This window comes from Papio anubis, chromosome 1 (genome assembly GCF_008728515.1).
Source record: "Papio anubis isolate 15944 chromosome 1, Panubis1.0, whole genome shotgun sequence".
Taxonomy (NCBI): Eukaryota; Metazoa; Chordata; class Mammalia; order Primates; family Cercopithecidae; genus Papio; species Papio anubis.
The window spans coordinates 202,197,961-202,219,747 of record NC_044976.1 but is presented as its reverse complement, the minus strand read 5'-3'; the positions used below and the strand labels follow the sequence as shown (position 1 = coordinate 202,219,747).

At 41.2% G+C, this 21,787-nt stretch overlaps 1 non-coding gene across 1 annotated transcript; it reads right to left on the bottom strand.

The window, feature by feature from the left end:
- Window positions 1-19,304: 19,304 nt before the first annotated feature.
- LOC116272057 lies at window positions 19,305-19,409 on the bottom strand. The gene has a single exon (XR_004180788.1). It is a non-coding gene; the product is annotated as a U6 spliceosomal RNA (small nuclear RNA).
- Between the last annotated feature and the right edge of the window lie 2,378 nt (window positions 19,410-21,787).

Genomic DNA, 21,787 nt, shown 5'->3' with positions numbered 1-21,787 from the left:
AAAATCAAAACATACATACCCACTCATAAGAGATGACACAAAATGTGTATACAAGGGAATGAATAAGAAATAGTAGAAATAGGCCGGGTGTGGTGGCTCACACCTGTAATCCCAGCACTTTGGGAGGCCGAGGTGGGCAGATCACAAGGTCAGGAGATCAAGACCATCCTGGCTAACACGGTGAAACCCCATCTCTACTAAAAACACAAAGAATTAGCCGGGTGTGGTGGTTGGCGCCTGTAGTCCCAGCTACACGGGAGGCTGAGGCAGGAGAATGGCGTGAACCCGGGAGGCAGAGCTTGCAGTGAGCCGAGATCACACCACTGCACTCCAGCCTGGGCAACACAGCAGACTCTGTCTCAAAAAAAAAAAAAAAAAAAAGAAAAGAAAAGAAATAGTAGAAATATTAGAAAGGTTGAGTAAAATTTCTGAAGGTTGAGTTAAATTTCACCAGACCAAGAGGAAGGGAAAATGTGTTCTAGGAAGATGAAACAACTCGTGAGAAGGTATGATGGTAAGAGAAAATCCTGATATGGTTGAGGGGCTGAAGAAATTTCTCTACGAAGTTTGGGAGAGGAAAAGCTAAGAGTTAATGGAAATCTCAGCTCACACCCAGACCTTTAGGCTATATAAAGTTGTTAACATTTAACCTGTAAAAAGTAAAGTAGAGGTTCCTCTTCAAAGACTTTCCTCCCCATCTAATTAGGAATAAATAGTAACTTCTTTTAGAAGCAAAATTTATTCAAAAACCTGTGCTAACATTCTTAAATATCTACTAGCCATAATAAAGAAATCAATGTACTTTATGTTCTTAACTCCCACAATTTAGCCTAAATATTTGCCCTGGAGGCTTATACTGGTCCAAGCAAGCATTAGGTCATAGCCTGTCCCTCTTCCTTATTTGGAGGTGTTTTTACCTTTCTCAATATTTCACAAGTTACTTCCTCCTTCCTTTGTTCTCCTCTGCCTTTGCCTCTTTTAAAAAGTTCCAAGTTGCCAGCCAATCGGGACAAATACAGAATGTGAGGTCCCGTTCCAGCCAATGGAAACCAGACACAGCAGTAAGGTGGACGCGTCAGGTTATAAATGACCCGGTCTCCTTTGTTCGGTGTACTCTCTTGGCAAAATTGCTGGTGAGTGTACCCTTTCTGCAGAAAGTAAAAAAATGGCCTTGCTGACAAAGTTAAATTTATGTTAAAGTGCTATTTCTTCACAGCACCGGGGAACACGCATTTCTAACAAACCCAAAGTGCAATATGATGCCATCAAAGAGAATTAAGTGGGTAACGCTATCATCAGAATTTTGTTTTGTGAAGATCATTCAGTTTGTAGGGTAGAACAGTATATTGGGGTATGCAGGGGAGGAGAAGACCAGGCATAGAAATGTCATACTGAAGGTTGTTACAGTAATCTAGACCCATGATGATGGAGGGAAAATAGCATGTACATTCAAGCCAGATTTATGAATAAAAATTGACAGCACCTGGTAATGTATTAGACGTAGAGTAAGAAGGAGAGAGAGGGGTCAAAGTGATGGCTTGGGCAACTGTGAACATGGCATTACCATTTTTGGAGAAAGGGAACACACAGCAAGCAACATGTTCAGTTTTGGATGTTTTGAGTGTGAAATGTTTGAGGGCCAAGCAAATGGGATGCTCAGGTCAGGTGACTGCACTGGTTTAAGATGATTGGGATAGAAATTTGAGCCAGAGATATAGATGTGCAATTCATTAACAGGTAAAGGGAATCAAAGCCATGGATGTGTAAAGGCACTGTGTAGCAGTGCAAGTGATATAAGAAGGTAAACAAAAGATTTGTTACGAGAATGAGAATCAAAACATACATAACCACTCATAAGAGAGGACACAAAATGTGTGTACCAGAGAATGAATAAGAAATAATAAAAACACTAGGAAAAGGGAAGGACATATTTTCTGAAAAAGTTAGGTGCCATTAATAGTTTATGTTTTAAGCTGGGAGAAAAATGTCATCTATCCGATGAAAAATAAGAAATGAAGGAAAAAATTCAAAAGGTACAGTAAGTGGAAAATGTTAAATAACATTGCAGAAGTATTTTTTATTATAATAAAAGTAATCAGAGTAAATGTAAATGGATTTTAAAACACCCACTAGATTTAAAAAATAGAAGAACCTAATATGTTATTACAAGAGACAAACTTGAAACAAAAGAAAACAGAAAGATTTGAAATGAAGATTGTATTTATTTTTATAGCTACTAACTTTTGTAGCACTTACTATGTGCCAGGCATTGTTCTAAGCCTGTTACAAGTATTAACTCATTTAATCCTCATAACAGTACTATAATGTAGTTCCTATTAATATCCCCATTTACTAGATAAGGAAATTGAAGCATAAAGTTTACATAATCATTCCAAGATCAAAAAACTAGTAGTAAGTGGCAGAGCTGAGATTCAAACCCAAGTGGTCGACCCAGATTGAGAAAGATATACAAATATGGATCAAAACAAACATGGTATTCAAATTTTAGTATCTGATAAAATAGAACTTGAGACAAAAAATGTTGGTCAAAAAGGGACATTACATACTGGTGAAAATAGCACTAATTGTTTTTGGGGATTTCTAATATACCATCTCAAACCAACAGGTCAAGCACAGGAAAATAAACAAATACGACTATAAAAGATCTGTTTAATTATTTTTTTCAGAGAGGTTTTCTTAATCTACCCTTCATGAATTAACTCTGACTACATATGCCCTAAATTCTCTATCACCCTTATTCTGCTTTATTTTTCTCCAACGCAGTTATCACTACCATATATATGTGTGTAAGATGTAATGTGTTGTTTACTAATTTATTATCAGCACCAGCAAAATACTGCCTCCATGAAAAGCAGGAATTTTGTTTTGTTTACCACCATATCTCATATGCCTAGAACAGTGTGTAGCAAAAATGTAGGCATTGAATATTCATTGAAAAAATTAACAAATAGATAAATCTAAATAATACAATCGATAAAATTAATGTATAAGTACTATGTGTACATACTCACCCTCAATAGATGTAGAAAACATCCTCTTTTGAGTGAAAACAGAATAGTCAGAAAAATTGGCCGTGTGTGAAGCCATAAAATAAGCATCAAGAAATTCCAAAAGAAAATGTCATAATAGTAATAAACATCATACTAGCAACAATAATGATAAATCAATATTAAAGATATTCTTAAAATGTCAGTAACATACTAAATATTACACTAAATAATAAGTTAAATCTTTAAATAGTGGATCAAAATAATTTAAAAGACTGAAATGTTAAAAGTTAGTAACTGACTAGTAAGTAGTAATTTAACTATGCTAACAAACTAAACTAAATTAAAAGGAACTAAACAAATAAAGCTAAATGACTAAGCTAAGAAGTAAACTAAATTAAATACCTAAACTAAATTGTATAAACTAAACTAAAAAAAAAAATACTATCCTGAACACTTGAGATAAAGATAAATCATAAGAAATGCTATAACACATAGAACTGAATTCCTGTGAGTTATTTATTTGTCAAAATTAAAGGGACATAATAAAAGCATACCTAGAGAGAATTTTATAGTTTTCATACACTTATCAGGGATAAAAATGAACTCAGTAAGAGCAAATGAACTCAGCTGAGCACCATTGCCCGCACCTGCAGTCCCAGCTACTCCGGAGGCTGAGCCAGGAGGCTCACTTGAGCATAGGAGTTTGAGGCCACAGTGCACAGTGATCACATCAGTGAATAACCAACCACAGCACTCCAGCCTGGGTAATACAACAAGACTCCATCTCTTTTAAAAAATGAAATAGAAAGAAAAAGAAACAAAGAAATAATGTTAAAGATAAGAATAGAACAAAATTCTGCTTAGGAAATTGTCTAATATTACTTGAAGATAGACTGTAATAAATCAGAGATGTATATTTTAAGCCCTAAAGCAACTCATAGAGAAGTAAAACAAGAAGTATACTCCATGAGCCAATACTTGAGCAGTCATAGTGGAATCGTAACATATACGTAATCAAGCCAAAAGAAGGCAGGAAAGAAAAGAAGCAAAGAAAGATGACCAAATAGAAAACAATCTATATATATGGACATTTTGGTGTCTTCCAGTGAAAAAACTGGCTTTCTGACAATAAAACCCATCTGCCAACAGATCCTCCCTCCACATACAGAGTTTGCCTTCAGCTTTTAAATTACTTTCTCTTAAATATAAAAAGGCAGACAAGGTTTACTGGACATTTGAGCAAGGTCTCTATTATGAAAGGTAACAATAAATAGCCACGTACAATGGGATAGAACTACTTGGAAGGCTGAGGCAGATTGCTTGAGCCCAGAAGTTTGAGACCAGCCTGGGCAACATAGCAACAGATACCATCTAAAATATGAAACAGAGAAACACAAGGAGAAGAAATCTTCAAAATGTATATAATTTTTATCCTCAAAGAAAGCAGAGAATATATTGCAACCATAGAGCAACAAAAGATGTTTTCAGATTCATAAAACAAGACTGAACTTTGGATAAGTAAAATATGTTAACATAGGTTTTTCTAAATTAATAAGTGGATTAGAAAATAAAATAAGAAATTCTCTCCAAATGTGAGAACTAAAAGACAAATACAAGGAAAGTGAGAGAGAATAAATAAAATGGAGGCTTCATCCCAGGAGCTCTAATATCTGACTAGTAGACATTCCAGAAAGAAAAAACATAGAAAGTGAAGGGGAAGAAAGTATCACAGAAATAATACAAGAAAAGTTCTCAAGTAGAAGCATATGAGTTTCCAGACTGAAAAGTAATTCTCCAGGATAATGGATGAAATTAGAAAGGACCCACCTTAAGTGGGACCTTGCCCACTAGTAAAGCATACCTGTAGAATTTAGGGATAAAGGGGATACTAAAATCTTCCAAAAACAAAGCAAAACATAAACCCCAAGTCGCATTTAATTAGTGAGAATCAGAATGGCCTGGGCTTCTCAAAAAGAACACAGGGAATTTGAAGATAATTGAGTAATGTCGTCAAAATTCTAATAGAAATACTTTCTAACTTACAATTCTATATTCAGCCAAACGATCAAGCAAGTGTTGGGATAGAGTAACGATATTTTCTGACATTCAGACCTTCAAAAAGTTATCTCTATTTGTTCCTGTTATAGCTTTGGAAATTAAAAATTAGTTCCACCAAAATGAGAGAGTAAACTAAAAAAGGAGATTTGTTGTTTAGGAATCAGGGATGTAACACAGGAGAGGGGCAAAGGGAATTCACAGGATGATGGATAAGGAGAGTCCCTGGATGTCAGCTGAGTATCTGGCCAAGAGAACGACCAGGGCAGACTGAAGCTAAAAGACAGCTCCAGGAGAGAGATGTTGAACAATAATAATAATAATAATTAATAATAATAATAAACTAATACATAGAAAGGAAAATGGAAAAAAAAAATCATTTGATAGCTTTAATACCTTGAGAGAAAATGTAGATTTCTGTGGGAAATTTTAAGGATGATTTAGCATAATACAGAAAAATAAGCAAAAAAAGACAAGAATTAATTTCACTAATTACAAGAAAGGAAATGTAACAATATTGCTTTACATGATTCAACTGTAAATAATAATTATGCAATCAAGGTAATATAAACTCTCACAACTGATTTTAACAAAGTAACAACATAATTGGATTCAGGGACAGTGGGGGTGTGGGAGTGTGTATATGTGTTTTGGGGGCATGGGGAAGAGCCAAATTCCATCTTTTATGATAGAAAGTTAAAAGCCAATGTCTAAATTTGAAATATGAAAAACTATTTTTTAAAAATCTGTTATGTCTTGAATGCTTATGTCCCCCACAAAATTCCTGTGTTGAAATCCTAACCACCAAGGTGATTAGGAGAGGGAATCATCGGGATGTGGTTGGGTAATGAGGGTGAGGCCTTCATGAATGGAATTAGTGCCCTTATTAAGGAGGCCTTAGAGAGCCAGCTAGCTACTTCAGCCATGTGAGTCTGGAATAAGATGACAGCTGTCTGAGGAAGCCTTGATCTTGGACTTTCAGCTCCAGAACAGTGGACAACAAATTTATGTTGTTTATAACTCATCCAGTCTATGGTATTTTGTTAGAGCATTCGGAACAAAGACAAGATGCTATCTTGAAATAACAAGGTATAAATCACAAGACATAGCTGAGAGAGTGAAAAGTGATGCCATTTGAGGTGTGGGAATTGGGAAATAGAAAAGTGTGGTGAGGGAACTGCTCTTTTATTATAAGTCCTATAATAAAACAGTGTTTTTGTTCAACAGTTTCTGTGTTACTTTGGGAAAAAATTAAAATCACAATTAGATGAAATTGTGAGACGGATGGTAATGAATCCAGATCATGAACCTAAGGATCTATCCAAAATGATTCCAAGTTCTAGGAAAAAGCAAAAGCAGGTTTTGGCAGGGAAGTTATAATGGCATATCCTGGGAGAGCTCTGAAGCCGGTTCTCTAGAGAGTAGCTGGGAAATGCTGCAGCGTCTCACACCCACACAGCCTGCTAACCCGTTCCTACCTAGATCATGTTTTCCAGTGAAATATTGGCAGGGGAAACATTGATTTATCACTATTTTACAAGGAGAGAATTTGGCAAGGACTGTGGATTAAAGCGTACACAGAATATAGGTCTTGAAACTGGAAAATGTCCACCTGGATTTGAAGAGAATTGCCACTAAGTGGGATAGCTCTTCCTTCAATAAAGACATACTGAGCATCTAAGTGTAAAACATTGTGTTAGACTTTGGGTGGGAGGTGCTTATAAAGATTAATAGGCTGCAGGCTCGAGAAAGTTACCATCTACTGGGGAAGATATGAGCACATGGAAATTAAATAATAAGACGTCACAGTCAGTATATCAAGTCATTTAAGCAGGTTGTTGTGAGCAGTTCAGCTTGCCCTGATATTCTCAGACATTTTGAATGAGGAGAGGTACACAGTGATGCATTTTTAGAATCCTAATTATGTATGTCCTAAGAGAAAGAAAAATAGGAAATAATGACAATGTATTCTGTAAAACCAAGCTGATCTTTTCCAGAACTGTTTGCATTGAAGGAAAAAGAAAGCCAAAGCCTGAAAAACAGAAGAGGAAGAGAGAAAGAGACAGGGGAAAAAGAGAGAGAAAACATTAAGTTAGAAACACCATAATAAGGGACATAATGTAACTAAATCAATGGTTACAACCCACAGAACCAGTTTTAAGAAATAAGCGAATGGAGGGGGTCATGCCTTGTGCATGTTAATATTTATTTCCACAAAGAATTATAATTAATGTGATATGAATCAAGTCTCACCACAATGGATTGCCACACGGGGTGCTGGCCCATATCTTACAATTTTCATGTACTAACTTTTTGCTTAAAATAAATAGGGTGTAAGCTGGTGGTTGCCATTTTGATGTAACTTCTATATTTTTGTGGCAATAGATATTTTTACCTGAATTTTAATTAATACTTCAATTATATTTGACAAACAATCCTTTCACTGCCTTTTACTTAAGTAAAAATACCTGTGAAATGGGGCTTTCAGCAAAGCTGAGAAGACCATTAAAAGGGTAAATTCTGGGCCGGGTGCAGTGGCTCACACCTATAATCCCAGCACTTTGGGAGGCCAAGGCAGGCGAATCACAAGGTCAGGAGATCAAGACCATCCTGGCTAACATGGTGAAACTCCGTCTGTATTAAAAATACAACAAAATTAGCTGGGCATGGTGGTGGGCACCTGTAGTCCCAACTACTCGGAAGGCTGAGGCAGAAGAACGGTGTGAACCCACGAAGTGGAGGTTGCAGTGAGCCGAGATTGCGCCACCGCACTCCAGCCTGGGCTACAGAGTGAGACTGTCTCAACAGAAAAAAAAAAAAAAAGGTAAATTCTGAAGACAAAAAAAGTTTAATAACTAGTAAATCAAGATGACTAGTTTTTAAAAAGAATAAAATAAACACATATCACGGAAGGGGAGGAAGTCGTTTGGGAACACCATGAGAACTTGGGAAAACATTTGCTTGCCAAAGAGGTGCTCTGGGTTTGGGATGGGAGAGATTGCAACACTCACTGATGGCTCAAAGAAGGGTAACAGAATGCGGCTCCAGGAATGTGAGATATAATGAAAACACCAGGACATTGCAAACATAGATGCATGATTAGAGAAAGAAATCTGACAATAATTCCTTAGCTAAGAAATGTATCAAGCAGTAATAAATAATAAAAGCACAATATATGGAATCTTCAAAAACAGAAATTTAGATAACTTAAAAATATCTATGTACCATTGCACCCATATCTCTTCAGAATAACCAAAATTACTGAGCTATTGAAAGGCAAGGCCATGATTGCCGTCGATTTAGCCAAAGGAGACAATTCTGAAGTGAGATAAGAAAAACAATGAGCATTTCAATGAGGACAAATAATACAGCAGTGGTTGAAGTAAGAAAAATATTTCGAAAGTGCTTCATGTTATTTGTCTGCTTGCATTGTTTGCTGTTTTGTTTTACTGTTGCCCTTTGACTTTTCTCTGTGATATATAAAAATTTAGGAACAGAAATATGTGGTCACTTGAGTCAATGAAAAATTCCATATTGTAGGCCACGCACAGTGGCTCCTGCCTGTAATCCCAGCACTTTGGGAGGCTGAGGCAGGCAGATCACCAAAGGTCAGGAGTTCGAGACCAGCCTGGCCAACATGGTGAAACCCCATCTCTACTAAAAATGCAAAAATTAGCTGGGCATGGTGGTGGGTGCTGTAATCCCAGCTAATCAGGAGGCTGAGGCAGGAGAATCGCTTGATCCTGGGAGGCGGAAGTTGCAGTGAGCCAAGATCGTACCACTACACTCCAATCTGGGTGACAGGAGCCAAACTCCATCTCAAAAAAAAAAAAAAAAAACCACAAAAAACAGAAAAACAAAACTCATATTGTACTAACAGATACAGAATGTGAAGCATCAAGTAAGGTTGCTATTCATCTGGTCTGAACCGCCATTTTATGACTATATTTATGGCCCTGATGGGTTAATGAGCATCTGTCCAGTCCCATGGGCTCCTCTGTTTAAGCATCTGAGTGAGGAGAGGATGGACAGTAGGCTGGACCAGCAGGTTCCATGTCAGCTCAGGGCCCCAAACATCAGATACACGGTTAAACTGAGGGTGCAGACAGCTCCATGAAGAGCCTAAAGTAACCATCTCTGATGAGCTGAGAATGGGGAATTCGTTTCCCAGTTTCCCAACATCCTTGTTAAACTTCCAGGGAGGGCCACCACCTTCTGTCACTCACCCAGATGCCTGCCTGGGAGCCCCTGATCCTCATCAAGTAACACCACACTAATGCAGGACCTAGCCATTCCACCCAGGGCAGCCGTCACCGTGGGATGCACCTGGTCATAGTTACTCAATAGTCTTCTTGGAAGAGGTCCCTGATGTTTCTTCCACTCCCCCAACTGTAAACTTTGCCAGGAAGCAAGGTAATGCCCTGTGGAACATTTAACTGAACAGTCAGCAAAAGACAATCACACAGGTCAGGTGATGATTCATGCTTTGCAGCTCATTTCTTCCCTTTAGGAAAATCCATGCTGTTTCCCTGAATCCCCTGAAATAAATTGCAAAGGTTTAGAAAGCCTAAAAATAAGTGCTTCTCCAGTCCAGAGCTGTCACTAGAAGCTAACTCCCACATTGGTTTTAATTTCCTGTCCTGTAATGTTTTCTAAATACATGCTACTCTTTGCCACCTCTTCGGAAACTGCCATTAAACCGTGATTTGTGTCTAGTCAAGAAACTGAGGCACAAAATGGTCAAGTAACACTTCCAGAATCACACATATAGTCAGGATGGGATTGGAATCCTAGCACAGGCAGGTCTGCCTCTGCCGCTATTCCTTCATGCCACCTTCTTAATAACTTTTAGACCTTGCATGGTGGCTCATGCCTGTAATCCCAGCACTTTGGGAGGCCGAGGCAGGCGGATCACCTGAGGTCGGGTGTTTGAGACCAGCCTGACCAACATGGAAAAAGGCCGTCTCTATTAAAAATATGGAATTAGCCAGGTGTGTGGCGCATGCCTGTAATCCTAGCTACTCGGGAGACTGAGGCAGGAGAATCTCTTGAACCCGGGAGGCGGAGGTTGCCGTGAGTCTAGATTGCACCATTGTACTCCAGCCTGGGCAACAAGAACGAAACTCCGTCTCAAAATTAATTAATTAAATAAATAAATAAAATAACTTTTAACGGTCTCATCCCCTAGTTCTCTAAATTCCTAGAGCATGCCCCTCACTGATGGCCCATGCCTCTCAATTCAGCTTCTAATACTCTACTGATCTCGATTCAAATAAATTCCAATAATACTCTAATTTCAAAAAAGAACTTTATTGACTATTTCAAAAATTGTTATTTTATTTCCCAATGAGCTTGTGGGCTTTTTGAAGAGCTGTATTTTAGAATGATCGCTGTGGTCCTGTGGGTAGCGTTAGGGCCCACTTCCTCATGGACAGACAAGACTTGAGCATCGTGGCAGAGTTTGAAGCTGGTCGGGAGTACTGGGTGCATGATTACCCTGCTACACAGCTGGTTCCCAGGGTACAGGGAGTTAAAGAGCTTCCCAAGGGAGCTTGGTCTGCCTGTAGACATGGTTAGTAGATACATTTCTTCATCCAATAAGACTAGGGAGAGAATGCGCAAAGAAAGATAAAGGTTTTCCATCAAACTATGAAAACCTTTGCCCCCAATATTGGCAGTAATGTTTTCTTTTAGATACCAATGGAAACATCCCTTTCATGGTACTGCCAACAATTTTCTCAACAAAACATCACGTTGATGGATTACGGATGCAGCTTACATTCTCTACGTCACTTTCCTTTTTGTTTCTTTTTGTTTTCTTTATTTTTATTTCTATTTTTTTTGGGATAGAGTCTTGCTGCATCACCTACGCTGGAATGCAGTGGCATGATCTTGGCTCACTACAACCTTCTCCCAGGTTCAAGTGATTCTCCTGCCTCAGCCTCCTGAGTAGCTGGGATTACAGGTGTGTGCCACCAAACCTGGCTAATTTTTATATTTTTAGTAGAGACAGGATTTCGCCGTGTTGGCCAAGCTGGTCTTGAACTCCTGACCTGAAGTGATCCGCCTGCCTCGGCCTCCCAAAGTGCTGGGGTTACAGGCATGAGCCACCACATCTGGCCTCTACTTCACTTTCATTCAGAGCAGATTGTGAGGAATTGCATATTTGGTAGTCTTTTCATTGCTTTTTTTTTTTTTTTTTTTTTTTTTTGAGACGGAGTCTCGCGCTGTCGCCCAGGCTGGAGTGCAGTGGCGCGATCTCGGCTCACGGCAAGCTCCGCCTCCTGGGTTCACGCCATTCTCCTGCCTCAGCCTCCTGAGTAGCTGGGACTACAGGCGCCCACCACCGCGCCCGGCTAATTTTTTGTATTTTTAGTAGAGACGGGGTTTCACTGTGGTCTCGATCTCCTGACCTTGTGATCCGCCCACCTCGGCCTCCCAAAGTGCTGGGATTACAGGCGTGAGCCACCGCGCCCGGCCTTTTTTTTTTTTTTTTAACCTTTTTTTGGTTAGCCTTTTCATTGCTTTTTTATATTCTAAAACTGAATATAAAAATTGATTGAATGCAAACACCAATAATGACAATGAGTTACAAACTTGTGGTAATAAATGGCCTGAATTTATGATGGCCCTAAGCTGTAACTCTTCATAGAGTCCTCAGCCCCTCAGTCTCACTCTGGCATATCTCAGTTTCTCTGTTATTCTGCTCCACGAATGATCTCTATAGGGATCATTAGTTCTTACGTAGAGTACTTGATTTTGAAAAAATATGAGGTATCTGTCTTAGTTCCTCACCCAATAACTGATTATTTCCTCTCTCCCAGATCAATAATAACTGATTATTTCCTCTCTCCCTCTCCCTCTCTCCCCACTGTACAGGCTCAGTAATGTTCTCGTTCTCCATATCTCTTAGTCTTTAATACAAATAGAAACTTTATACAAAGTTTATTCTTCCAGCAGGTAGAGCACAACATTTTCAATCAGGAAAACTGGGTTTCAGTGGCAGCTTGCCAGATTAACCAACCAGTGAACTTGGCCAAGTTACTTTACATCTCTGAGTCTTAATTTTCTTATTTATAGAATAAAGATCAAAAATATATTCCTAAGAATGCTTAGCCCCAATGATGTAAAGATCTTTAAAATTATAAAGTGATATACAAATAGAATGGATCAATATTTTGATTTTGTGTTTCTTCCACAGATTCCCTAGAAGCAACAAAAAAGTAGTGAGTTCCTGGATTAGATACTGCATAGGGTGCTATGGATGTGAAAACGTGTCTCCTTTTCTTGTCTTCTCTTTCACATGAACTACCTTGACTGCTAATTTAATCTTCTCAGATTATATCATTTTTGTACCCTATTTCAAATCTTTGGTAGATCAGAATAATACATTATTTAATAAATTAATAATTAATACAAGAAAATAAAATAATTAATGGTACAAGGCACAATACCTGCTCAAAAGGAATGTATATCCTAACAAGAGGACATGACAATATTTTTAAAGACGATTTCACAACATCAGGGATATTCTGAAAGCCCTGAATGAGTGATGGAGATGGTACAACTTCAGGATAGATGGGAGAGATCGCCGGAAGACGCGAAGTGGGAAAAGGCTTCGGAGAGCAGGTAGTGTTCCCGTGAGGTCTTGAAACCAACGAAGATTGAAGAGAGCCTTTCGCCCCAGAGAAGGAGGTGAACAAAGATTCAAGCACAGAGACAGGTCAAGGGTGTTCAGGAGGAAGTAAGGCAGCCTGGAGTTGAGAGAAAGGACACTGAAGTACAAGACAGAAAAATGACTTTTCAGAGGCTGAAAATGTAACCAAATGTATAGGCTACTGGCTCTTGTCCACCACCACTTCCGCATTTGCACAATCTGAGAATCCCGTACAATCGATGAGGCTCAGGAACAAGCCACTTGGGTGGGAGTCAGCAGGCCTGGGTGTCCTTACCAGCTCTGCAAGTCACAAACATCTCTGAGCTTCATCGTGTTTTCCAGAAGAGCAGTTCTCCACATCCATATTGCAACACACTGGAATGTTTAACAAGTCGTTTGTTACTATTGTGAAATTGTTAAAGTAGGTGAATATTTTAATTAGAAATCACTTGTTTCAAAATTTCTTGAGAGGAATGAGAGGAATGGAAAAGGCAGTGTGTAAGTCCATAAGAGGGGGTGACCTATGTCACAGCACCAGTAATGTTGTTCCAACATACAGGGAATGGGGAGAGACCAGTGTCCTAAAACCTAGAGGCGTGGTTCTATATTTCAAAGTGCCCCATAACAACAAAATAATAACACAACTAGGTCTGGACGGTGCCTACGAAGGGGAAAATCTGAAGATAGACTTGCCTCTGGAGAGTATGTAGCCAGTACTCAGGCACTGGGTAGCTCCTCATGGAAGAAGGAAGGAGCAAGAGGCTGTCATTAGTTCAGAGCCAGCTTGTCTTGGGATCTCAGACGTGGAGGGCTGGTGCGGTTCTGATGCCCTCACAGCCAGGATCGACTGGGTTTGCAGCTTTCCATTCTCTTTTCTGTTCTAATTCTGGAGGTAGAACTTGATGCCTCCTTTGAGTCCTCTGCTCCTGGTTCCTCTATTCCCATTTCCTATTCCCAATGGATCCTGGGAAACACATGAATCACACTTCAAATGATGTTTGACATTATTGCAAAGGGCCCACTCTAGAGAGTACTTTTTATTATGTGAAACATCTTATTTGTGATACACAGAGCACTTGTGTTTAAGCTGCTGCCTGTTTATATTTGTGTATGCAGTATTAGTTTTCTTTGAGAGGGGGCCACTTAGGACATTTATGTTGCTGAGTACCCATTACATTGCGAAAGATCCCCCTAAGGCTAGCTGATTGTTCAGTTTTTCCTGATTTTCTGTCTTACTGCTAGTGCCAACTGCATCTGGGCATAAACCAGACCCTGGCTCACCAAAGACTGGCCATGGTCTCTTCCTCTTACCCATCTATTCTAACGTACCTTCAGTCACCCAGAGCCCATAGAATGCCATCAACAATAGTACACCTTACACAGGAAGAAAGATGAGACTTTCTAGTTGACTAGAAAGAATGCAAGTGTGAACATTCTACAGTGAGGAAAACAAAAACCAAAATAGAAAAACACCAAAAACTTGGAATATTCCTCTTGGTTTTCCTTGAGCCGATAGAGTGGGCTCTTTAAGGATGAGACTCTTTACACAATACATCAGGTCATGAGTTCTCAGCGGGGGCCAAAAGGGACACATTGACAAAGGAAGACATCATTTTCCTCCAGCAGATTCAGGGACGAAGGGATCTGTTCCGTTATTGATGCAATGCTGAGTCACTTAGCAGCTGACTCATTAGCAGCCATTAGCCGGCCCACAGTCAACAGAAAATGAGCACAATTGTGCAATCTTTACAGAAGAGAATTTACAAATTAGGGTTGGCAACCGAACTGACAGATCTGGGACTGTTATCAAACAGAGGAGACTTTCTGCCTGCTGACTATTTTGGAGACTTGCACCCGGCAACATGAACACCCAGGAAGCTGTTGCACACTATAGACAGGTCAAACAAGACTCCTTTAAACTGATGTTTTTCTGTCTCTCTCTGTTTGCTCCTTGTATGAGATTATGCCATTACATTCATGCACTAAGCAGACAGATCATACTATTAGTTCTGATTTTACTTGGCTCCTTAAACACCATACAGTTTAGTAACGGAGCTGTTTTAATAATATTGGCTCTTTGTGTCATGCCAAGGCACAGGTGTCACTAGGGGACACAGGGCTGGAAACTTAGCTGAGCATGAATAGCCCAGAAGGATAAGACTGGGATGTCTTCTAAATAGGAAGAGGAAAACGACTACCGTGAAGCCAGACAAGGAAATAGGAAGTGTTAGCCAGGCTTTCAGCAGTGGGAAGTGCTACCCTGGAATCTTTCTCACTCTGGTGGCCAAATTTACTTGATTTCTACCTTTCATTCAACCTAGTGCCCCTATGGTGGGCTTCACTATGATTTATTCAGTGAGACCTCTGGCCAGTCCTGCCTTTACCTTGGTACCCCACTCTCTCAAGGTCAGCTTTCCCTGACTGGTCACTAGCTCTCTGAAGCTCCAGCCTGGTATGTGACTGGGCACCTATCTGAACCTCAGGTCTCTCTTTTTTTTTTTTTTTTTTTTTGGTGAGACAGAGTTTTGCTCTTGTCGCCCAGGCTGGAGTACAATGGCGTGATCTCGGCTCACTGCAAACTCTGCCTCCCGGGTTCAAGCAATTCTACTGCCTCAGCCTCCTGAGTAGCTGGGATTACAGGCATGCATCACCATGCCTGGCTAATTTTGTATTTTTAGTAGAGACAGGGTTTCTCCATGTTGGTCAGGCTGGTCTCGAACTCCTGACCTCAGGTGATCACCTGCCTCGGCCTCCCAAAGTGCTGAGATTACAGGCGTGAGCCACAACACCCAGCCAAAACCTCAGGTCTTTAAGGTCAGATGCTCCTGACAAGTTAGTCTTACCAAGAGAAGATGTTCTGCCAGGTAGCACTGGCTCCCAGTTATGAACACTAGTTTCTTCTGCCATTTACTGGCTGGCTGCACACCTTTGGGCAAATGACTTAAATCCCTAAGTGTCTAATCCTCCATCAGTTACATGGGAATACCACTGCAGTTCATTTAGCTCCACAAGAGTTCATTTACTCAGCAAATATTCATTGATCACCTCTGACAAGCCTGACTCTGTGCTAGGCACTAGGGACACAGTGGCAAACTGTAAACTATGTAGATAAGGTTCTTTCTCACATGGAAGGAAATTTACATGTTACCTAGGGTAGGAATGGGCAGGAGGAGACAAAATAACAAAGCAAACAAATTTACCTAGTAATATTAGATAGTAACACATGCTAAAAAACTAAGGAACAAAGATACAGAATACGATGATTTGATAAAGAGTGACCAGGGTGGAGGTGACGGGATTTAGACAGGGAGGTCGCATTTGATATGAAGCAATGCGAAGATGCATTGTGAAGATATGAAGCATGGATATGAAGACCGCTTTGTGAAGATATGGAAGTGCAGCAATCCCGGTAGCAGAAAGAGCAGGAGCCAAGGTCCTTAAGCAGGAATTAGCTTGAGTATTTCTGAGGACACGTATGGGGGTGTTGGACTCAGGAAGGTAGGTGATCCAGTGTGTGGTAGCAGATGAGCTTATCTGACAGGCAGAGCCAGCCGTGTGGGACATTGGAAACCACAGAAGGAGCCTAAATCTTAGTCTATATTCAGTGGTGACTCTGGGAGGAATTTTCCACAGGGAAGTGGCATCATCTGCCTTGCATTTTAAAAGATCATCCTGTCTGCTTTATAGGGTGGGGATTATAGGAAGAAGTGAGCGTAAAAAGAACAGTTAATAGAGTATGCATAGCCCAGGTAGGAAATTCTGGTGGCTTGGCTTGGACTAGAATAGTTTCGGAGATAAGGAGGAGTTGACGCAGCAGGGATTCTTCTTGGAGATAAAGCCAGCAGGCTTGCTGATGGATTGGATGTGAGTGGATGGGAAGGAAAGGAATTAAGGATGATGCCTAGATTTCTGGGGAGGTGTCTGGGTGGATGATGGTAACTTTAAGTGAGATGAGGGAGACCAAGTCAGGGCTATTAGGGGAGGAAGGTCAGTGGCAGTCAGACTCTCCCTGGGGCCAGGTTACTTTGTCATTCTTCTTAGCCAAGTGAGATTGTCCGATTGGCAGTTGAATCTACTCTACGTTTACAGCTCAGTGGAAAAATTAGAGATGGAATTTTTTTTTTTTTTTGAGACACTCTTGTTGCCTAGGCAGGAGTGCAATGGCACAATCTCAGCTCACTGCAACCTCCGCCTCCCGGGTTCAAGTGATTCTCCTGCCTCAGCCTCCTGAGTAGCTGGGATTACAGGCATGCACCACCATGTCCGGCTAATTTTGTATTTTTAGTAGAGACAGGGTTTCTCTATGTTGGTCAGGCTGGTCTCGAACTCCCAACCTCAGATGATGCACCTGCCTCGGCCTCCCAAAGTGCTGGGTTTACAGGCGTGAGCCACAGCACCTGCCCAGATGGAAGTATTAAAGTACGTAGATTGTTTAGGGCTCAGCTCTAAACAATCATATCATCATTCATTCATTGAACAGGTCCTGTTCTAGGCACTGGGGTTACAGTAGTAAACATAACAGATGAAAAGCCCTGCCCTCATGGAGCTGACATTCTAGCAGGAGGAGAGGGGCAACAAACAAATATGTGAATGAAATGTATGTTAGGGAAAAAAAGAGCAGGAATTATGGAGACAGGGATGCAGGTTGAAGATAGAGGACCAGATTTAAATTCAGTGGTTAGGGAAGGCATGTTTGAAAAGCAAAAGACCTGAGTGAGGTGAGGGAGAGAGTATGTGGTTACCTGGGGAACTGTGTTTCAGGAGGAGCGCAGGCAGGTGTGGAGAGGGAACAGGTGTGGGAGTGCAGGCAGGTGTGAGTTCTCTCAATCCCAGCCCTTCCCAGTCCTGTGTGGGTTGTCCATCAAAGCTATTATTGCTCTCACCACCTCTATCAGCCAGTGGTTGAAGGGGTAGTCTGTGAGTGTCACCAAGTCCACTGGTTCCTCTGCATTGAATGGACTCACTCGCTAACTGATGGTGGGCTGCACCACCCGGGACACTTGCCCTCAGCAGGCGGCTTCTCCACCAAGCCTGCAGGTGTGAAGAGGAAATCCCACAGCCCGGGGATGGGCACCACATGGAACTCACAGGAAAGGGCTCTGCATGTGCTCACTGATACTGCAGCCCCAGAGGGTAGGATTCCTCCAGAAAAGAAGTGATCAAACAAACATGTTCCCTAAATCTTTGGTTTGGGCTTAAGCTTTTCCCTGTTCTTTGTGTCTGTCCTCCATTCCTGACACTATAGCTGAGATGCCTGCCTTTGTAACCAAGCCTGGCTCGGGCAGAAGCACATCTTCTGAGCATCAAAAAAAAGATGCACATCTTTTTTTTTTTTTTTTTTGAGACAGAGTTTCACTCTTGTTGCCCAGCCTAGAGTGCAATGGCGTGATCTCAGCTCACTGCGACCTCCGCCTCCCAGGTTCAAGCGATTCTCTTGCCTCAGCCTCCTGAGTAGCTGGGATTACAGGCATGCACCACCACGCCCGGTTAATTTCATATTTTTAGTAGAGACAGGGTTTCTCTATGTTGGTCAGGCTGGTCTCGAACTCCCGACCTCAGGTGATCCACCTGCTTCGGGATCACTTCTGGGACTTCATCTCCTGGCTGATCCAGCCACCATACTAGCCCCTGCCCAAGGCCCTGAGTTCATGGCTGCCATTTCCTCCTGTTTCTATGGGCAGCCTCGACTTACCAGCAGGTTTTGGAGCCAATTGGCCTAGGTTTGTTTCCTGGCACTTATCAGCCATGTGACCTTGAATCAGTCAATTTCTTTCTTTTTTTTTTTTTTTTTTTTTTGAGACAGAGTCTCACTCTGTCGCCCAGGCTGGAGTGCAGTGGTGTGATCTCTGCTCACTGCAAACTCCACCTCCTGGGCTCAAGCAATTCTCTTGCCTCAGCCTCCCGAGTAGCTGGGATTACAGATGCTCACCACCACGCCTGGCTAATTTTTGTATTTTTACTAGAGACAGAGTTTCACCATGTTGGCCAGGCTGGTTTCAAACTCCTAACCTCAGATGATCCACCCGCCTAGGACTCCCAAAGTGCTGGGATTACAGGCATGAGCCACAGCGCCCAGCCAGTCAACTTCATGAGGGCTGTATTTCTTTATCTATAAAATGGAGATAATAGCCCCATCAATGTTTTTGTAAGACATAAATGTGTTACTACATCTGCAATTATTAGTCCTGTGCTCGCCATGCATTTGGTGTTCCAAATAAAATGTATTATTATTGGCTAGTTATCATCTGCCTTTTAAATAGATATAAATAAATATTGTAAAGTACAGCCTGTGACAGCAACAGTAGACGTCTGCCCCGGTTGTGTTTAGGCAACGTGCTGGCTTCTAAAAATTGCTAATCATATATTTTATTTAATGAACATATCCCAAATATTTTCAGTTCAGTGTGAACAATATAAAAATGAATGAGCATTTTACATTTTTTTATTATGGTAAAATACATACAACATAAAATGTACTATCTTAACCATTTTTATGTGTACAGTTAAGTGGGATTAAGTTGATCCACACTGATGTGCAACCGTCACCACCACCCATCCACAGAATAGTTTTCATCTTGCCCCAAAATATTAAACGCTTTGCCAGTTTGTGTGTTATCCTTGCACAGGGCCCATGCTAATTTCCTCTGTGTCATTCCAATTTTCAGTATCACTTCCAATATTACTTGTTATCCACACAAACACAGCACCCTGGTCTTTTAAAGAGGTTCGCCGATGGTCTGAAAGTGATTAACAAGGGTTAAAGAACCTGTCTTATAGAGTAAGTTTCCTTTAAACCTCATGCAATTTTGCATGCTAAAAATGCCTCAGAAACTCTGATTGGGGGTTCTGTGGACACACAACTTACTGTGACATCTATAGCTTGAACATTTTCATTTTTCACTCAACCAGAACTAACTTAAGGTGCGTCGTCACCAATGTGCTTTCTCAGAGGGTCTATTGCTGACTAATTGGAGGCATTGTGTTAGTAAATTCTTCTCAAACAAATATATTCTTTCCACAGATCTTACATCTGAGTCCTTTATGGAGGCAGTGTTAACTTTCTACTGTAAACATTTGTTATTCAACTCCAGATCAGATACAAAATGGGTATCGAGATGAAGTGCAGAAATACTTTTTTTTTTCTTTCTATTCCACATGACTTTTTAAGACTTGGCGGAGGATAGAAAAGAATGCCTGAGTCAGGATTCAGGAATTAACTATCACCCACAGCCTCACTTCTAGGTAGATGGAGAAGTGCATAGCCCCACGTCCCCTTGAGGCTAGGTGTGGCCATGTGGCTTGCTTGCCCAGTGGAATACAGACTACAGTTTCCTTGCCCCAGTCAACTCTGAAACTGTGTGTGACGCTAGTGGTGTCATAAAATGATGGATCCCCCATCAGCCTGGGACCCGTAACAATTACAAAGAGCAGAGGCCCCTCCTGCCCAGTGGGAGGCGTGTAAAACGGCAGCAATAAAGTTTTGAGTCTTTAAACCCCTGAGATTTCGGGATTTTTCATTACAACAGCATAATCAACCTTATCCTGGCTAATGTAGGACCTAAGTAATAAATGCAAAAAAATCACTAAATCATGAAAGGCCTTCCTCTTTTTCCCTGCCCACCAACACTCTTCTCTGACCACCACTATAAACAATAGAGCAAATTCTGAAAGAAAACTTCCCTTGGTCATAATTTTAACATGGCTAGGTTTTTTTTTTTTAATTTTTTAAAATTTTTATTTTTGAGATGGAGCCTCACCGTATTGCCCAGGCTGGAGTACAATGGCATGATCTCAGCCCACCACAACCTCTGCCTCCCAGGTTCAAGCTATTCTCCTGCCTCAGCCTCCCAAGTAGCTGGGATTACAGGCACGTGCCACCATGCCTGGCTAATTTTTAGTAGAGATAGGGTTTCACTATATTGGTCAGGCTGGTCTCGATCTCCTGATCTCATGATCCACTTGCCTCAGCCTCCCAAAGTGCTGGGATTACAGGCCTGAGCCACTGTGCTTGGCAGCTTAGCTCTTTTATGTTGTCGTTTTTCCAGCTCAGGTTTGGTGATGTAATGGAGCCTTAAAATCTGACCATTTTCAGGCCGGGCGCAGTGGCTCATGCCTGTAATCCCAGCACTTTGGGAGGCCGAGGTGGGCGGATCATGAGGTCAGCAGATAGAGACCATCCTGGCTAACACAGTGAAACCCCATCTCTACTAAAAATACAAAAAATTAGCCGGGCAAGGTGACGGGCACCTGTAGTCCCAGCTACTCTGGAGGCTGAGGCAGGAGAATGGTGTGAACCCAGGAGGCGGAGCTTGCAGTGAGCCGAGATAGCGCCACTGCACTCCAGCCCGGGCGACAGAGCGAGACTCCATCTCAAAAAAAAAAAAAAAAATCTGACCATTTTGAAGTTTCAGTCCTCTAAGGTAACATGGTTATTAGTGGGTATTGGTGCTGGGCGTATCTGTCTTTCAATCATCTTCATGACATGTTCATCCATTTTCACTTGACAGACATATTGGGGCTGAAAGCGACGTTCTTTATTTTTTTTCAAGTTAGAGAAAATATGCTCCCACGTGAGTGAATTCTCTTTCTAATCTGAAACTCCAAGCTAGACACCTTCCAAAGGTGAAACTATGACAGAGCGTAATCACTGGGATTCCATTCATTTGCTGCTGCCTCACTTTCAGAAAAGTGGGAAGGAGGCTGATCCTAATTTGGTACCTACAGCACACAGGCACTATGCATATTATTTAGAGTAGCTTTCAATGCAATCTCCTGAAAGATTGGTTCTTAACTTTTCGCAAACTTCTTTGAGAATGTGTTGAAAACCACTGAGCCTCTCTTCAGAAATCAACACACAAAAAGTTTGCATTCAACGCAAGGACGTTTGCAGGGGTCATGAACCCCAGCTGGGCTCCCTTCAGATGCATTTCTGCCTGCTCTAGAGAGATGTCATATGGCGGAGAAGCATAATGTAAGGAAATCACACAATTTAAAAACCTGAGTCCCACTTATCAGACACCTGCTAGCTGCAGAATCTGAGCAAGTCACCTGACATCTCTGAGCC